Source organism: Mustela nivalis (genome assembly GCF_964662115.1).
Source record: "Mustela nivalis genome assembly, chromosome: 5".
NCBI lineage: Eukaryota > Metazoa > Chordata > Mammalia > Carnivora > Mustelidae > Mustela > Mustela nivalis.
In genome coordinates, this window is record NC_139024.1 from 117,581,129 (window position 1) to 117,596,832 (window position 15,704).

Here is a 15,704-nt window from a genome sequence, read left to right on the forward strand (position 1 = left end):
AGTCTCTCTCTCTCTCACACACACACACACACACACACACATACACACACACAAATCCCTGCGTTGAGGCAGGCCTATGGACTTCAAATCCATTATCCTCTTGGCCTCCACCAAAGGGAAGGGGCAGGGGAGTGGTCAGACAGTAACTCAGCTCCAAACAGGCCTCCTGGGACAGTCAGGCCAGCTTCTCCACCCTGTCCCCAGAGAAAGCTCTAGAGACAAGGAGAGAATCTGAACAGAGGGGCTCGTGGTACACCAGGGAAGAGACAGAGGGAATGAGTGGGGGGTGGGGGTAGCATGCCACCTGGGGCTTCAACAGTGCGAGGCAGGCAGGCACTCAGCATCCTCAGGACCAGCTCTGTCCCTTATTGGCTGAGACCTCAGGCAGATCAATCACTTTATCCCTGTACCAAGGGACGTCACTGAGAAAGAAATGGTAAAATTAGCCAACACATGATAACATCATGACATGCTCCTAGTGAGCCGTAGCCCACTGTGGGGCCACGACACCGCACACGGTAGTTGCTATTGTTATCCCCTTTATGGGGGCTGGAGGAAACTGAGGCAAGGGTTGACGGGCAAGTAGCAGAGCTGCAGTTTGAATCCAGGCACAACAGCCCAGAGCCTGTGTCCTCAGCCCTGCTCTCTTCCCTTCTCCAAAGAAAGCAATGGGAGCCACTCACAATTTTTTGAGCTGTGCTGGGTTTGCCAGAACAGTAAAACTATGCCAGGACCTCAAAATGGCTCTGGGAGGCTCCTCTAACGTGCCCACATGCCTGCCCCCATTATGCTTTCTGGCCACACAGCTTGCTGCCCTCACCTTGCCCGGGTCCCACGGCTACCAAGCCCACGGCTGCCAAGCCTCCGCATTTACTGTTCCACCCAGTCTGCTCTTCCTCCAGGGCGCCAGGCGGCTCTCTCTTCCTCTCCTAGAGTGGGGGCTTGGAGCAGATGGGCCAAGATTTCTAAAGGAAGTGACAGGATGTTTTCTCCTGCCAAGAGTTGGGGCATCCAGGGCTGACGCCTCCCAGGACCTCAAGGGCACACCCCTCAACCGGGCAGCAGCAGTGTGCTGAGACTGCTGGCCACCGTGGAGGGACTGCCTCCTGCAGGTACCAGGCTGCAGGTGGGGACAGTACAGAGCAGGGGCTTGGGAGCAGAGGACCTGAACAAGCTCTGAGAAGCGAGGGGAACAGAGGTATTGCTGGTGATTACAGCCCAATTTCTGAGCCGCTTCTGTTTAGGAAGGAGACAGGGGAAAGTACAGCAATTTTCTTCAATGAAAACAGGCAACAGAATTCCCTTTGCCTCCTTCCCCTTGCAATTAAGCCCTTCTCTGCAAATGAAATGATTTGGTTTTCATGGGGACTAATTTAAGCACACTGGAAGGGCCGCTGAACTTTCTGATTGCAAACACCAGCATGTGCAAAACAGACTCCCCAGCGGTGGCAGGCTGACGAGTTGGGTCCCGCCCGCCACCAGCCCGGGCTTCAAGCGGTAAGGTGGGCTAAGCCCTGGGGTGTGAGTCCAGCTCCACCCCCGCATCAGTGACACTGTCTTCGTGGCTGCCGCCATTGCCTTCTCCAGCCCTCATATCACAGGTCAAGGAGCTGGACTGGAGCCCGAGTGGTAGGGGGGTGATTGAGAAGCCTCTGACCCAGCTGGTAAAGGCAATGAACTGAACACGCCGCCCCTCCCATCATCAAGAGGGCGTGTCTACCTCTTCTTGAAATCTACGGAAGGGAGATGGTTAGGGGGACACTGGCCAGGGCCAGCCCAAGGCCTGACCACTTCCGCTTTTATCCCTGGGGCCCAGAGCCACCACGTAAAGTGGCCCAGCTGTCCTGCTGGACAGAGCTTGTGGGGGACAGCTGCATGCCTGCCCCTAGCTGTTCCAGCGTCGCCAGCTGGCACCCTGGACGTGTGAGTGTGTCCCACGGGAGCAGGGATAAGCTGTTCCCACCCAGCACTGCCCACATGGCAGAGTCATGAATGTATACAAGGTTGCTGTGTTAAGCCACTAAGTCCATATTATTACCATTATAACTTTTTAATTTGAAATAGTTGAAGATCCACAAGAAGATGCAAAAAGAGTGCAGAGACTTCTTGGGTACCCTTCACCCAGCTCCTCCCAGTGATAATGTCCCACATGATTGTGCCCGATTGTCAAAACCAGGACATTGACCTTGATCCAATACTACTAACTCACACACAGACCTGATTTAGGCACTTCGTGTGTGTGTGTGTGTGTGTATAGTTCTATGATATTTTGTCACACAGAACCACTAAGTTTTGGGGTGGTATATGACACATAATGGATACCTGATCCAGGCTTGGACAAAACCTCCCAGGAGTGTGTATGACACAGTTCCTCGGGTGGGAAATAGAAGAACATTCCACACTAGACTCAGAATGAGCATCCAAGTGGTATGATGGGAACTCACGATGGGTCTGTGGGACAGAAGCAGCCAGTATCCAGAGACATCACGAAGGCCGTTTGCCAGAATTTCTGGCACTAGAAAAGCTCAGAACTGCCTCAGTCCCTTTTCAATGAAGCATAGCCACATGACTTGCTTTGGCCAGTGATATGTTGAATGGAAGTGACAAATGGCGCATGGAGGCGGAAAGCCTACGAGCTAGCACGTGATCTGTGATGTCTTTCCTTCTGCTGGGGTGTGGTACTCCCACCCTCTCGGCCTGGGACCCAAAGCCATGGTGGCCTGGACGGAATCCCCAGTGGACCTGCAATGCAGCGATGTGAGCAAGAAATCAATGCATGTTGGTAGAAGCCGCTACCAAGAACCTGGGCTGGTTTATTACCAACCTCAGCTCCCTGACCCAGGTAACCATCTTCTACCACCTTCGATGCCGGAAGAACGAACAGCTCCCATCGCAGGAGGGGAGCTAGAGGAATATGCCTGAGTCTTCCGTGGTCTAACATGCAGTGCCTGGAGGTTGGGGCATGGCCTAGAAGATTCTGGAAGGTCTGTCTAGGCCCTGTGATCTTTTTCATTCCATTTAGGCAATGTCTGCCAGGCTCTTCAGGGAAGATCTGGATCTTTCCAAGCTGGCTATGCCTGCTATGCAATTACCCCAAAGAGAAGGTCTGGGGTCCCCCGAAGAGAAGGATCAGACAAACAGCGCACAGCAGGTACACTGGCAAGAAGGAGCTCTCACCCCAAGCAGTTGTGCTGACTTCACCATCAGCAGCCACAGCCAAGAGGGGGAAGAGCTACACATCTGGATGCTGCGTCTGGTGTGTCTAGCGGCAGTGGGAGGGATGCACAGCTGGCCGGGAGAGCCAAGGTCCATGCTGGTTCACCAGCCTCGCCTTAAGCTTGAAGGAAGGGGCCAGTGGGGTCTTGCCGGGGCAAAGGCTCTTTAAACACCTGCTGATGGCGGCGAGGACATGAGGACGTCCCCAGAGCATCCCATCCACCGCAGGGACACGTGCACAGCAAGTGCCTGAGAGTGCCAAACCCTCTATGGGATACAGGTGCCCAGGATCCCCACCAGGATCTGGGTGACTGGACAGGGCTAACAAGCCTCAGCCAGAAAAGAAAGGGGAAAGCGCAAGTGTGTGTGTGTGTGTGTGTGTGTGTACGTACACACGCGCCTGTGCGCGCCTGTGCACGCCTGTGCTCCAGCCACCCAATGCAGGGGATGGGGCTTCCTCTGAGACAAACACGCTCCATGTACTTTATCAAATTTGCAGATGCCACACAGCTGGGGGGGATGATGGCAAATACACCAGATGACAGAGCTGGGATCTAAAGGGAAGTTGACAGGCCGGAGCGACGGGGTGGATCTAACGAGATGAAACTTAACAGGGACAAACGTGTTTATTTCATTTTATTTATCTATTTGTGCCCTGCCTCCACGCGCAGAGGAATGGGGGAAGGACAGTGGCTCATGGGAGGAGGGAAGTGTAACTATGGCACACAGGGCCACAGAGCTGACTGCACAGAACTGGGGGCCCAGGGGAAGGGGGTGGGGACCAAACTCTGGTGTGGGCTTGGGGGTCCAGGGATGATGGTCAGCTCCACAGGCAGCAATGGGGGCTGTGGGTCTGTGGCTGCATCAATAAAGGCATAGCATCCAGGTTGAGGAGAGTAGTGAGGACTGGGGTACCTGAGTCTGAAGTCTATGATGGTCAGGTCTCCCGTTGGGCAGGGGCCTTTCAGGCAGCTCAAACCCGGCCTCCTTCCACACCATCCACCTGGGATCAGGTCCCCACATCCACCTCTCTTTAAAATAAAAAAAAAAAAAAATTTAAATTTATTTGAGAGAGAGCATGAATGGATGGGAGGGGCAGAGGGAGAAGGAGAAGCAGGGAACCTGACATGGGGCTGACATTGCCACCAACCCTGCCGTCCTGCCAAGGGTCCATATGAGACCAGGCCCAGGCAGGCCTCCCAAATGTGGACTCCTGAGGTCTGGCCAGGCACCAAGTAGGTCCTTGACCAAATCTGGCCTAGAGGGGAGAGGAGCTGTAGGAACAGACCTCCTGACTGTGTCACCACAGACTCACCCACATCATAGACATGGGCTCCCTATCTCCTTCCCTCCCCTCCCCTCCTCTCATTGTGAGAAGATTCCTAGGGAAGAAGTCTCCTTCCTTACTCCTTTGCTGTCCAGGAGGTCTTCCTGGAAGAGGAGTGAATCTACTTTAGGTTCTTGGGGGAAGGTGGGAGCTTACATGGGAGATAAGGGCTTGGCGGAAAAGCAACAACAAGATGGAGCCAAGCGGGAGGTGGGGTGACCTGGGGAGATCCCTGGCTGGCAAGGGCGTGGGCTCTGGATTTGAAACCCAGGTTCTGTAACTGCTTGGCTTTGTGACCCACTTAGGAGACATGGTTTCTCTGGACCTCAGGTTTCCCATCTATATAATGGGGATGACACAGGTACCAACCTTACAGGTGTTGGATGGGTTAAATGACATGTTGCACTGAGCCTGCTATGCGGATAATGCACAATGATGGGAATTTACTCACGGCATGTGACTATAAGTAAACAGATGGCTGCCACCAAATATTCAGACTTCAGCTAACACAAAGAACTTTCCTAAGAAACAAAGCACCTTTGCCTGGAACAGGCTCCTGCATGAGGTGGTGAGCCCCCTGTCTCTGGGAGCATTTAAGCACTAGGGCTCTGTGGAGGGATACCTGTGCAGGGAGGGGTGTGTGGAGATGGCCAGCAGGGGTCAGCAACACAGCAGGACAGAGGAAGGTATGGCCAGTAAACTTCCCTATCCCCCACACCCCCAGCTCTCTGGGGATAGTAGTGACAACTGGCTCAGGCTGCCTTGCTTCCAGGCAGACAGGATCCACAGGACGTGGCCCAGGCTGTGGCGTGTCCTGTAGGGTCAGGCCAGAGTCCTAACCCCCAGCGGGGCTGGGTTGGGGTGATGGGAAAGGCAAGCTTTGAGACTTCCAGTGAGGGGCCCTGCAGCTGAGGTCTGAGCCAATTGGGGAGGTAAGAACACGGTGCTGGCACCCCAGGATCTGAAACTCTAAGTACAGGCCTTCAGAAGGGTCCCTCGGGTGGTCAGAGCTGGGGCCTTCTTCCCTTCTGATCTCCACAGCAAGGGCTGACAGGGTCCGTACTGAGCCCTCCCTTAGCTCCACCAGGGGCCTCCCAGGGCCAGGAGACTGAGGATGAGGAGATGGGCTGGGAGGGCCAGGGATTCAGCTGTGTCCCCAGACCCTGCCCCAACTGGTACAGCCAGAGATCCCTACAGATGGTGCTGCTTGGGGCACCTGGGTGGCTCAGTGGGTTAAGTGTCTGAATTCTGGATTTTGGCTCATATCACGATCTTGGGGTTGTGAGATGGAGCCCTGGCTTTTATTCAGCAGGGAGTCTGCTTGGGATTCTCCCTCTTCCTCCAACCCTTCCCCCAGATAAATAAATAAATAAATAAATAAATAAATAAATAAATAAATAAATACAGCTTTTAAAAGGAAAAAAAAAAAGATGGCACTTCTCCCTCTTCCCACTCCTGACTCCCAGAGTGGCAGGGAGGGTGTGCCAGGGCACGTGGGAAAGTTACAGGTTGAAGGCAGGAGCAAAAAGTAGATTTTCCCCTGCTGGGGGCCCATTTCAGAGCCAGAGGGAGCTACTGATCCCCACCCCTACCCCCAAATGCTCTGGCAAGTGATGGAGAAAGTGACTTGACCAAAGGTGTCTAGGAGGGAGCCTGGGACAGCAGGATGGCTCTGGGGACACAGGGAAGCTTCCCTGACAAAACCAAACCAAAGCCAAAACAAATAAAACCTCTCCTAAGAGGAAGAGGTCTGAAATTCCACCATTAAAGATTCATTCCTTTAGCTTAACACTTTGTCCTTTTTAAAAATGCAGACCTATCAGAGCCTCACCTACAAGTAGGTTTGTCAGAGGAAAGAAAAGGGAAAATGCATAGTATCCCCTGTGAAGAAACACCGTGAAGAGACCAGCAGGGAGAGCAGCAGTGGGGGACACTGTGAGGAGGTCAGTGGAGAGGGCAGCAGCCGGGGCGGATTTCCCAGGATTTACTTCACCTGCTACACAGCTTTGGCCAAGGGCCAGCTCTAAAGGCACCTGCATGGGAAGGAAGCTGAGTCTCCTGGTGCTGTTCCTGTGTTCAGGGAGTGAAACTGGACAGAACAGACTCCCAACACGCCAACCAAAGACACCATTCACACATGCACCGGTACGTGGGAACATGTGTACTCGGGCACTTCTGAGAGACTCCACAGGCAAACATGACCCCGACTCCCATCACCACTCCTACCCTCCAGGTTCTGCACCTGACTTGGAATCCAGAAACCAAGAAGACTCTGGGCCCAGACCACTCCCCACCCATTTGCTTTCTGGTTTGGGCTCAAAGCTCTCAGCCAGTGAATATTTACGGAGAGTTTGCAGGAAGCTGCAGAAGTATGCTTGTGACATCTGAGAGGCGCAGTGAAGAACCCATTCGAGGAACCCATTATCAAGGGTGAGTTTTCCACAATCACAGGGGCCTGGCACCTCCTGTGGTGCCCCTCCCGCTGCCCTCCTTGCCCTCTCCAAGCTCAGCCAGATTCCCCTGCAGGGAAACTCCTGCCCCAAGGCTATTTCTTTGTGGGCTTCGGCAGGGAATGGGGGAGGAGGGAAGGGAGTGGGGCAGGGGGAGGGCCCACTTTAGTGCACTGGGCCAATATACCGGACTCCTTTTCCTTCTTTTTTCTTTTTTAATTGTGGTGAAACAGCCTCCCCTTCCTTTGAAGTAAGTTCAATTTTTACAAAAATAACCCAGGGGAATCATTTTTTAAGTCAAATAGTGTTTCACAGATAGTACATAACATGTGTCCCATGAATGAATAAATGAATGAATGAATGAATGAATGAATGAATTGAATGAATGAATAAGGAGCCCCTCCTGATGTCTCTCCAGCTCCTCATGACAGGGTCACCCAGAGAAAGTGGCATGGAGCAGTCACATCTTGCTTCACAGGGAAGGAAACTGAGGCCCGGGCCACCCTGAGTGTTGTTGGATAACATGCAGCAGCCCAGGGACTTGCCTAAGGTCTACTTCAGTTTGGGTCTAAATCCAAGCCCACCCCTGCTCTGGCTGCCAGTGAGCCTGGGTCTGCCTTCCCCGGCCTTGCCCTAGGGCCCCTGTGGTCACCCAGCCTGGGAAGGTGGACTGGCTTCTCACGTTGCAGGTCTAATTTTATCCACTTCTTCAGAAGAGCCGGACCAGGGCCAGAGGACGCAAGGCCAGAGGGCCAGAGCTCTGGTGGCTAGGCTGGTCCAGGGCTGCAAGGGCCTCTTTTAGCCCTAGAACTTGGGGGCCAGGCTTCTAACCTGGTCTTCCCTAGAGGGGCCAGGCTGTGGGGGCCGACCGGCTGAAAAGGAGGTGAGAGAGAACGCTTGCTGGGCCCTGCAGGAGCCATCTGGCCAGGTCCTCACTGCATCTCACCTGGATCATCGCTGTACCCCCAGAACCTCAGTGCCTCCCAGGAGCTTCGCAAGGAGAAGTGCCCTGAGTCACGAGCCAGGGCCTCAGTCTCCTCATCCCTGAAATGGGGATAATAATGTTGCTTTCATCTCAGCGTGACTGGAGGCTTAACTAAGTTGAGAGAATTCATGTCTACAGCAGTGCCTGGCACCTAACAAGGGCTTCCCATGTACGCGCTGAAGTTGCTGTTCCAGACCTCATGATTTGAGACCCTTCCCTCCCCCACTAGGCCACCAGCCTCCCCCGGAGCTCCCAGGTCCTTCCAGCCCCCTCAATGTCTGCACCAGCTTCTGGGGTTTTCTCCTGGGGCAGAGAAGGGGGCACAGGGAGTGGCCTGCCCAGAGGACAAACTCCCTGACCGCCAACACCCCCAGGCCCTGCCTGTATAGGGACCTAGGGACGGCTGCCAGGGGATGGGGCGGGGGCAGACCAAGGACAGATTGCCGCTGCAGCCCTGCTTGCCCGACTCAGCAGAAAGCTGGGCCGGCGGTAATGGGCTGGCGGCCCCCGGCTGCAACCAACTTCATTTTCTGTCACAATTAAATGATCGCTCGAGTTTGCTCACGCTCACTTATTCAATTACCTCCGCGGCCCTGAAGGACTCACAGAGAAACAGCCATAAATAACCCACATCAGCTGCCCCCCCAGGCCGTCATCCTTGCGCATCAGTCACCGCCCGGGCTGGACTTGCCTGGGAGCACCGGGCCATCGCCGTGCGCAGCCCTGTCCCGAGTCAGTCCTCCTCAGCTCTCCCACCCGCATCTGGAATCGAGCCCTGGCCGCAGAGCTGGGAGATCTGGTCCCTTGTGGCTCTGGCTGCCCAGCTGTGCACCTCTGGGGGGCTGCATCCTCCGGCAGGCCTCTGGCTCCTCATCTGTGAAATGACAGAACACTGTGTGGGAGCTGGGAGTGTTGCCCTTGCAAAAAGCTATGGACTTGGCTTCGTGGTCAGAACGTGGGCAGGGTCAAGGCAGGGTCAAGGGTGAGACAAGGTGTCTTCCCTACCTGCCTCACCCTCACCTCCACTCCAGGCTTCCAGAAATTCCCTGCTCTTCTAGCCTGCAGGCCTTTGTGGATGCTACCGCCTTTGCTGTTCCCTTCCTTCACTTCTCGGCCTGGGGACTCTCGGCCCCCTTTAAGGTCCAGCTTGGACGCCACATCCCTGGAGGGCCAGAGGTCTGCCCCCGGCGGCTAGCGTGTTGACGTCTCCCTCCTCAGGCTCCCACAGCATGCTACATGCCTCTGTGGTTCCTACAGTTTCTGCATTTGGGAGACAGTCCCAGGATCAAATATTCTGGGCCACTGTCCCCATAACCATGTCAGGACATGAATCTTAATTTGGGAAGGGTAGCCACTGTGGGGTCCCTCCCTGACAGTCCCGTCTGCGTGAGACCTTGCTGGCCACTTATAATGGCACAAATAGCCAGTATCATGGAGGCCTGGGGTCACACACTGTGCTAAATGGTTTTTCACCGGCATTTTGTCATTACAGTATTATATTCACCCTAAGAAAATTAATCCGGCTTTAAAGAGGAAGAAATGGAGGCTCGGTAAGTGTAAGATGCTGGTCCAACATCACATCACTGGGGAACAGCAGGGTAGGGGCTCCACACCTGCAGGCCAGGCTCTGTGCCCGCCTCTCCCTGTTGGGGAGGGAGAACTAGCAGTCTCAGGACGTGGGTTCAAGTGTGGCTCTTCCACTGGCCTCCACACGACTCCAGGCCTCCCTCTGCAGCCTCTCTCAGTCTCTTCCCTGCTGTGAAATGAAAAGATGGTAAGAGATGGCTTCTGAGGGAACCTCCAGCTCCGATGTTCTGGAATTCCGTTTCTTTCTGTAAAGCATGGCTCAGACCAGCGGGACCCACAAAGTTGGAATGGTGGGTTCACCTCCTGGGGAATGTTTTGGAGCAGAGCCCTGCCAGTGGTCCTGCCCGTGGGCCGGGAAGGCAGGTGGCAGCCTGTTCTGTCAAGGACGGCAGCTCCTGAGTCTAGTGGTGGGGGCAAAGTCCTCTGGGCATTTGTGGGCAGGGCAGGGTCCTTCCTCTGGTGGCCTTTGATGGTGGCTGCTGTTACCGTGACTGTGTGGGGCAGAGGAGCCTCGCACTGCGGGCTGGAACCAGGCTCTCTGTGACACACGTCAGCGGCTTCTCCTGGGAGCTGTCTGGGGAAGGCGTCTTCTCCGTGCCTCAGCCAGACATGAGCTGGGGGACTCGGCCAGTCAGCCCAGGCCGCAGGGAAAACCAGTCCCAGGCCGGGGGCCGCAACTGTGTCCACACACACGCCCAGAACAGCCAACACCTCACTCCTGCCACCTCCCATGCCCAGGGCTGGCCTGTGGGCTTGACTGGGCAAGTAGAGGGATAACCCCCGGCTTTCCCCTGGGGCATGGGGCTGTGTCCTTACATCAGCATGTGTCTAGGGGGCTGTCTGGGGAGTGAAATAGTCGTTAGGAATGGGGACCCTAGGTTCAAGTCCCCGCTCTGCCACTGAATAGCTGTATGACCAGAGGCCTCTCTGAGCCTCCGTTTCTCCTCTATAGAGAGAGAGTAATAGAGGCCCCTCCCTCACAGGGCTCTTGTGAGAATCCAGTGAGGTTGTGTGTGTGTGTGTGTGTGTGTGTAAAGAACAGGTGGCCACAAAATACATCAATGTTAGCTGCCCCCATGGAATGATAACCCTGTAGGGGTCTGTGGCGGCTCCCTTGGAGCCCCGCATGATGCTGAGCCAGCACCCTGACCCCCCAGCACCTGGTTGGCATCTTGGGGGCTCCTGATGCTTCTCCCAAGCTGGTGAAGGGGGAGTGATGACACGCCCTCTGCTTCTTAGACAAGGGAGTCCATTGGACATACAGAGGGTGTCCTGCCTGACCAACTGTGTACTATCTCCTCAGATTCCAGGCTTCTAGGAGGCAGGAGGAGGTCAGTAAGGGGGAAGTGACTGCCATGGCCGGTGCCCCTCCCCACCGAGGGGTCTCTGAGCATCAGCCATTTGGGAGTCCACCACAGGTCCAGGCGGGCTCTGGGACGGGATCCTAATGCCCAGGCTAGAAGTTCCCAGGTGGGACCACTTGCTGGCAGAGCCCTTCACCGATGGCAAGGGGCTGGACAGTGGCCTCGTTCTGTGTGTGCTGTATCCCGGGCTTTCCAGGGAATGGGGTGGCCGCTGATGTGGGGGGCCCAGTTCACCGTCATCTGGGGAGGCTCTGGATGACTGGCGGGCAGGTGAGACTAACGTGTCAACCACAAAAGAAGCTAAGGGCCTCCATGCCAGCCGCCTTGCTCTGGGATTCCCTTCGAGGCACCCAGAGCCTGGGTGAGGCCCCCCGGCACCCAGGTTTCTGGGCAGAAGCTCATAGCCCTGCCTTCCTCAGGGCTCCCATTCCCAAAAGCCCACTAACGAGGACATACTTTTTCAGCCCAATGGGCTCTACCACATCGAGACCCTCACGCACCCGCATGAGGCCTGAACACAGCAGAGTAGAACAGGAAGTACCAGCAGAAACAGAAAAGGTGATAAGAGAATGTGAGAGAAAAAAGGAAAACCAGAGACAGAAAAGGCCAGGACAGCACAGGAAATAACCCACAGGAAGGCAAAAGGAGGAAGAAAGGAGATTGTGGAGGGAATTGCAAGACTGAGGTGCTTTCCTCTCTGAGCCTCAATATGCTAGCCTATAAAATGGGTCTCCTCACACAGAGTGGACATGGGGGAGGGCTGTGAAGGGGGCGATGGACTCACTGGGCTTGGAGGGTCCCACCCAGCCAGAGAGCAGAAGAGGGGAAGGGAGGGGAGAGCGGCATGCCACGCTGGGGTACAGCAAGAGGGGCCCAGCACAGGGCAGGACTTCTGCGGGAGCCCAGGTGGGTCAGCAGCAACCACAACAGCCACGATGTTTATGCCTCGAGAAGGGGGTGACGACATGTTCTGGAACATGTTGTTGTCTCCAGAGCAGGAAAACTGGGTCATGGGGGCAGTAGAGGGGAGGCAGAGGGGGAAGGGTGTCCCAGGTCACAGTGACCAGGCAGGGCCTCCACACCGGAGGCCAGGAAGAGAAAAGGAACCCCTGGAGACCAGCTCATGACCCCACACACCCCCAGCTGTGAAAGTCAGGGGCATCAAGAGGCTGGAAAGGGGAGCTGTAGACCCAGAATGAGTTCATACATTTATTCCTTCTTTCAGCCACCAAACAGGTACCAGGCAATTGGCGCTACACTACATGCCCGGGGACCCAGTGTTAAGCACAATGATCCAGGTCACTGCCCTCATGGAAGGAAAACACACAGGGAGCAAATAGTCATACAAGTACAAACTCAACTCTGTCTGAGATGAGTGCTTCTAAAGAAAGGTCTTGGGTAGCAGACCATGTCCAAGAGGTCAGGGAGGGCTTCTTGGAGGAGGTGACACTTGAGCTAGTGTTTGAAGTGTGAAGAGGAATTAGCCACACAGAGAGGTGAGGGAAGGGTGTCCTAAGCAGAAGGGACAGCAGGTACAAAGGCCCCCCACAAGGTGTGGTAGACCACAGAAGGCGAAGAGGCACCCCTGGAGTTCGGGCTGGGAAGGTGGGCAGGGCTGGGCCCTAGGGAGGGCTTTGGACTTTATTCTAAGGACAGGGAGCCCCTGAAGAGAATTAAGCAGGCAAATGACATGACCTGAATTGTCTCAAAGCATTGCTCTGGGGAGGCTGGACTGTAGGAGCAGAGGTGTGATGAGAAAGGAAGACGCCATGAGGACCCACTGAAGCCATCCATGTGGGAGATGGCAGGGTGGTGAGCCAGGCTGGCGGCCGTGGAGATGGAGTAAAGGAGTCCAGTTTGGGACTTAAAATTCACAGGATGTGGTAATGGGTAAATTGCCCGAGAATGCAGCAATGGGGGGGGGGGTCCTAAAAGTAGTTCAGTTGGGTGGGGAGGACTGAAGGGGGAACACCCCTGTGCCTTGAGCCAGCAGGCTGGCCCCCAATTAGGTAGCTGTGTGCTTATGAGCCCCCAGGCATTTTCTGTCTCCAAATGGTGGCATCCAGGAGCTGGCCTGGAATAGCATGTCCACAGACAAGCCTCATGGGTCAGGGCTGATTGCCTAGAGGAGAGGCAGGATCAGGCCCCGAGGGAGAGCGAGCTGGGAGTTGTGGGGCAGAGCTGGTCCCAGCCATGGTTGTAGAAGGAGGCTTAGCTGCAGGTATCTGGCAGGGAAAGCTGAGCTTTAGAAAAATGACCAGGAAGAGAACTTGGCCAGAGTGGGAAAACAAAGTGGCTCATGTGATTGCATAATGGAAAGCACCAGATCACTGGCTCTGTGACCCCAGGGCCCTGTGTGTTTTGTTTACTACCGTGTGTCTTGAGAGGATCACATAGTAGGGGCTCAAAAATGACATTCAAAAATAGATGTGTCAGAAGTCAGTATGCAACTTTGCTCTTTACAACAACAAAAGGACACCAGAAAGCAAGTACTGGAATGTGCTTCCACCCTCCCGAGGCCCTGGGTTCAGCCACTCACTGGCCAAATGGCTCTGATGGGGGGTCCCTTCTCCTCCGCCCTCAAGGGCCTGCGGCTCAGCCCTGTGTTGATTCAAGGTTTCCCAGAACGGGGCTTTGAGTCCAGCAGGTGGCAATGAGGAGGTGGGGGAGGGCTGGGGGGAAAGGAGGTCACACCCTCTCTTCCAGGGCCTGGTAACCGGAGCCCAGCACATAGCTGGGCAGCATGAGAGACCAAGGACACAGGAGGCTCCTGGAACAGCCTGAGCATCCGCCTGTCCCAGTGAAATGCGATCCCCTGCCCTGGGGAGCAAGCAGGGGCATGGGATCCTCAGCCCATTAAACCAACATCCTCAGGGTGCCCAGGAATCCCTGTCATGCTTGCAGGGCTCTACTCCGTCTGGGTGTGGGGAGGACTCAGGGTGGGGACCGGAAAGGAGGCTGGCCACAGGAAGGGCAGCTGCTGACAGCCCCCAAGGCTGCCATGGCCTTGCTGTGACACTGTTTTCTGCTGCTAACACATCTGTCGGGCAGCTGGTGAGAAGCCAGATCCCAGAGTGGGCACAGAGCACCCCGAGCACACAGTGACCATGGGACCTCAGGGACAAGGGCCAGGAGACCTGCGTTCCAGGCCTGTCTCACCTCCCACTTCGACTCCTATCAAAGCCCAGGGCTCATGTGCTCTGTGCGTGAGCAGTGAGGGCAGACAGGTTGTCTGTGCGGAAGGAGTTCTCCACAGACACACGGAAACGGGGGTGAGGGGATGGAACAGCCATCGTGGCTCTCAGTGCTGCAGCAGTAAATCTGGGGGAGCCCTGTTAAAACCAGGAGACAGGCGAGGGCACCCTGAGGGAGGCAGGGATCTGGGGGAAGTGGCCCAGAGTCAGAAGAAGGCTGGACCAGACCAAGGGGCCCAGGGAAGAGCCTGTGGCCTGAGAGAAAGCTGAGCCCCAGAGCTGAACTGTAGCCTCAGGGGCCTAGTGCCCATATTTGGAGAAGCCTGGGAAGGGGCAGGCTGGGGCCTCAGGCTAGTGGGGCATCCAGGACCCAAGGGAACTACAATCAGAAGTTTGGGACAGCAGACTTCAGACCTAATACTCGGTCCAGAGTTGCTGAAACCTGAAGCCTGGCATTGATGAGCCTCTATCTTTTGTCCACACCACATCTCTCCCCATTTACATGTCCCCAGACCTTGTCGAGCCTGTCTCAACATCTCAGGAACTCACCATTCCCTTCCACTCCACTGCCTCAGCCCTGTCACCAGGCTGGGCTAACCTGGAGGACAGCACCTGGCAGCCTCCTAACCTGCCTGCCCATCTTTGACCTGATCCACTCTCCCCAAAGCAGAGTGGACGTGCTCAAAATGCCAATCTGGACCTGGCCCTTCCTGATATAAAGCCCTTCGGTTTTTCCTGAGAAGCCAAGAGACCTTTGAGGCCTGCATCTCCGACCTCAGGCCCTTCTGTCATTACTACCCACCTCTCGCATGCTCTGGGCACTCTGAGTGGCTCCACCTCCGGGACTACCCTCTTCCCCGCTGCCTCTGGGCCTTTGCACATACTCTTCCCTTAGCTAGCATGCTCTTCCCACACCCTCTCTCCCCACCCCAACCTGGATGATCCTGTTTGTCCTTCAGGTCTCTCTGATGGCTGCTTCCTCCAGGATGCCTTCTTTGCTTCCCCCAGGCTGGGCAAGTTGCCCCCTGCCCCAAGCTCCATGTTTGCCCACGAAATACACTGGGATTGCCCTTCGACTTGATAAACACTCCTTCCTCTGCCCTCACCATAATTCCCTGACAACCATCACTGGTCAGGTCAGACAGGTTCCTGGGTCAGCTCAGCTGAGCAAGGAGCAAGTCCAGAACACATAAGGGTCTCAAAAACTACTTGACTGTCTTTAAGCTGATTGTTGACTGGCTGTCTTCTTGCATGACTTTCTCTCTGGCGACCACAGCTTGGGGCAAACTGACAGTAAAATTATGGGGGAATAGGGTTGGGGGAGGGAAAATAAGACTCCCTAGCCTACCCTTACCTCAAGACATCAAAAACCCACCAGGGGCCTGACACACTGGGCCCTGGGTGCGCGGGGCCTGACATCCATCCAGGCAGCGGAGCTGACTGCTTCTCCCCTTCAGACCTCTCCTCCTCTGCCTCCTCTTCATTCCCCTCCCTCCTAGGCCCTCAGGCCCTGCTCAGGGCAGCCATACACCAGCTGACAGCTGGATGTGCCAGCCCCTGCCAGCCCTTCCCCAGGGTCAT

At 55.6% G+C, this 15,704-nt stretch overlaps 1 long non-coding RNA gene across 1 annotated transcript; it reads right to left on the reverse strand.

Annotated features, from left to right (window-relative positions):
• Positions 1-7,112: 7,112 nt before the first annotated feature.
• LOC309865734 lies at positions 7,113-9,731 on the reverse strand. The gene is made up of 3 exons (XR_014312250.1): positions 9,592-9,731; positions 8,670-8,852; positions 7,113-8,037 (listed from the first exon to the last, which is right to left on the reverse strand). It is a non-coding gene; the product is annotated as an uncharacterized lncRNA (long non-coding RNA).
• Between the last annotated feature and the right edge of the window lie 5,973 nt (positions 9,732-15,704).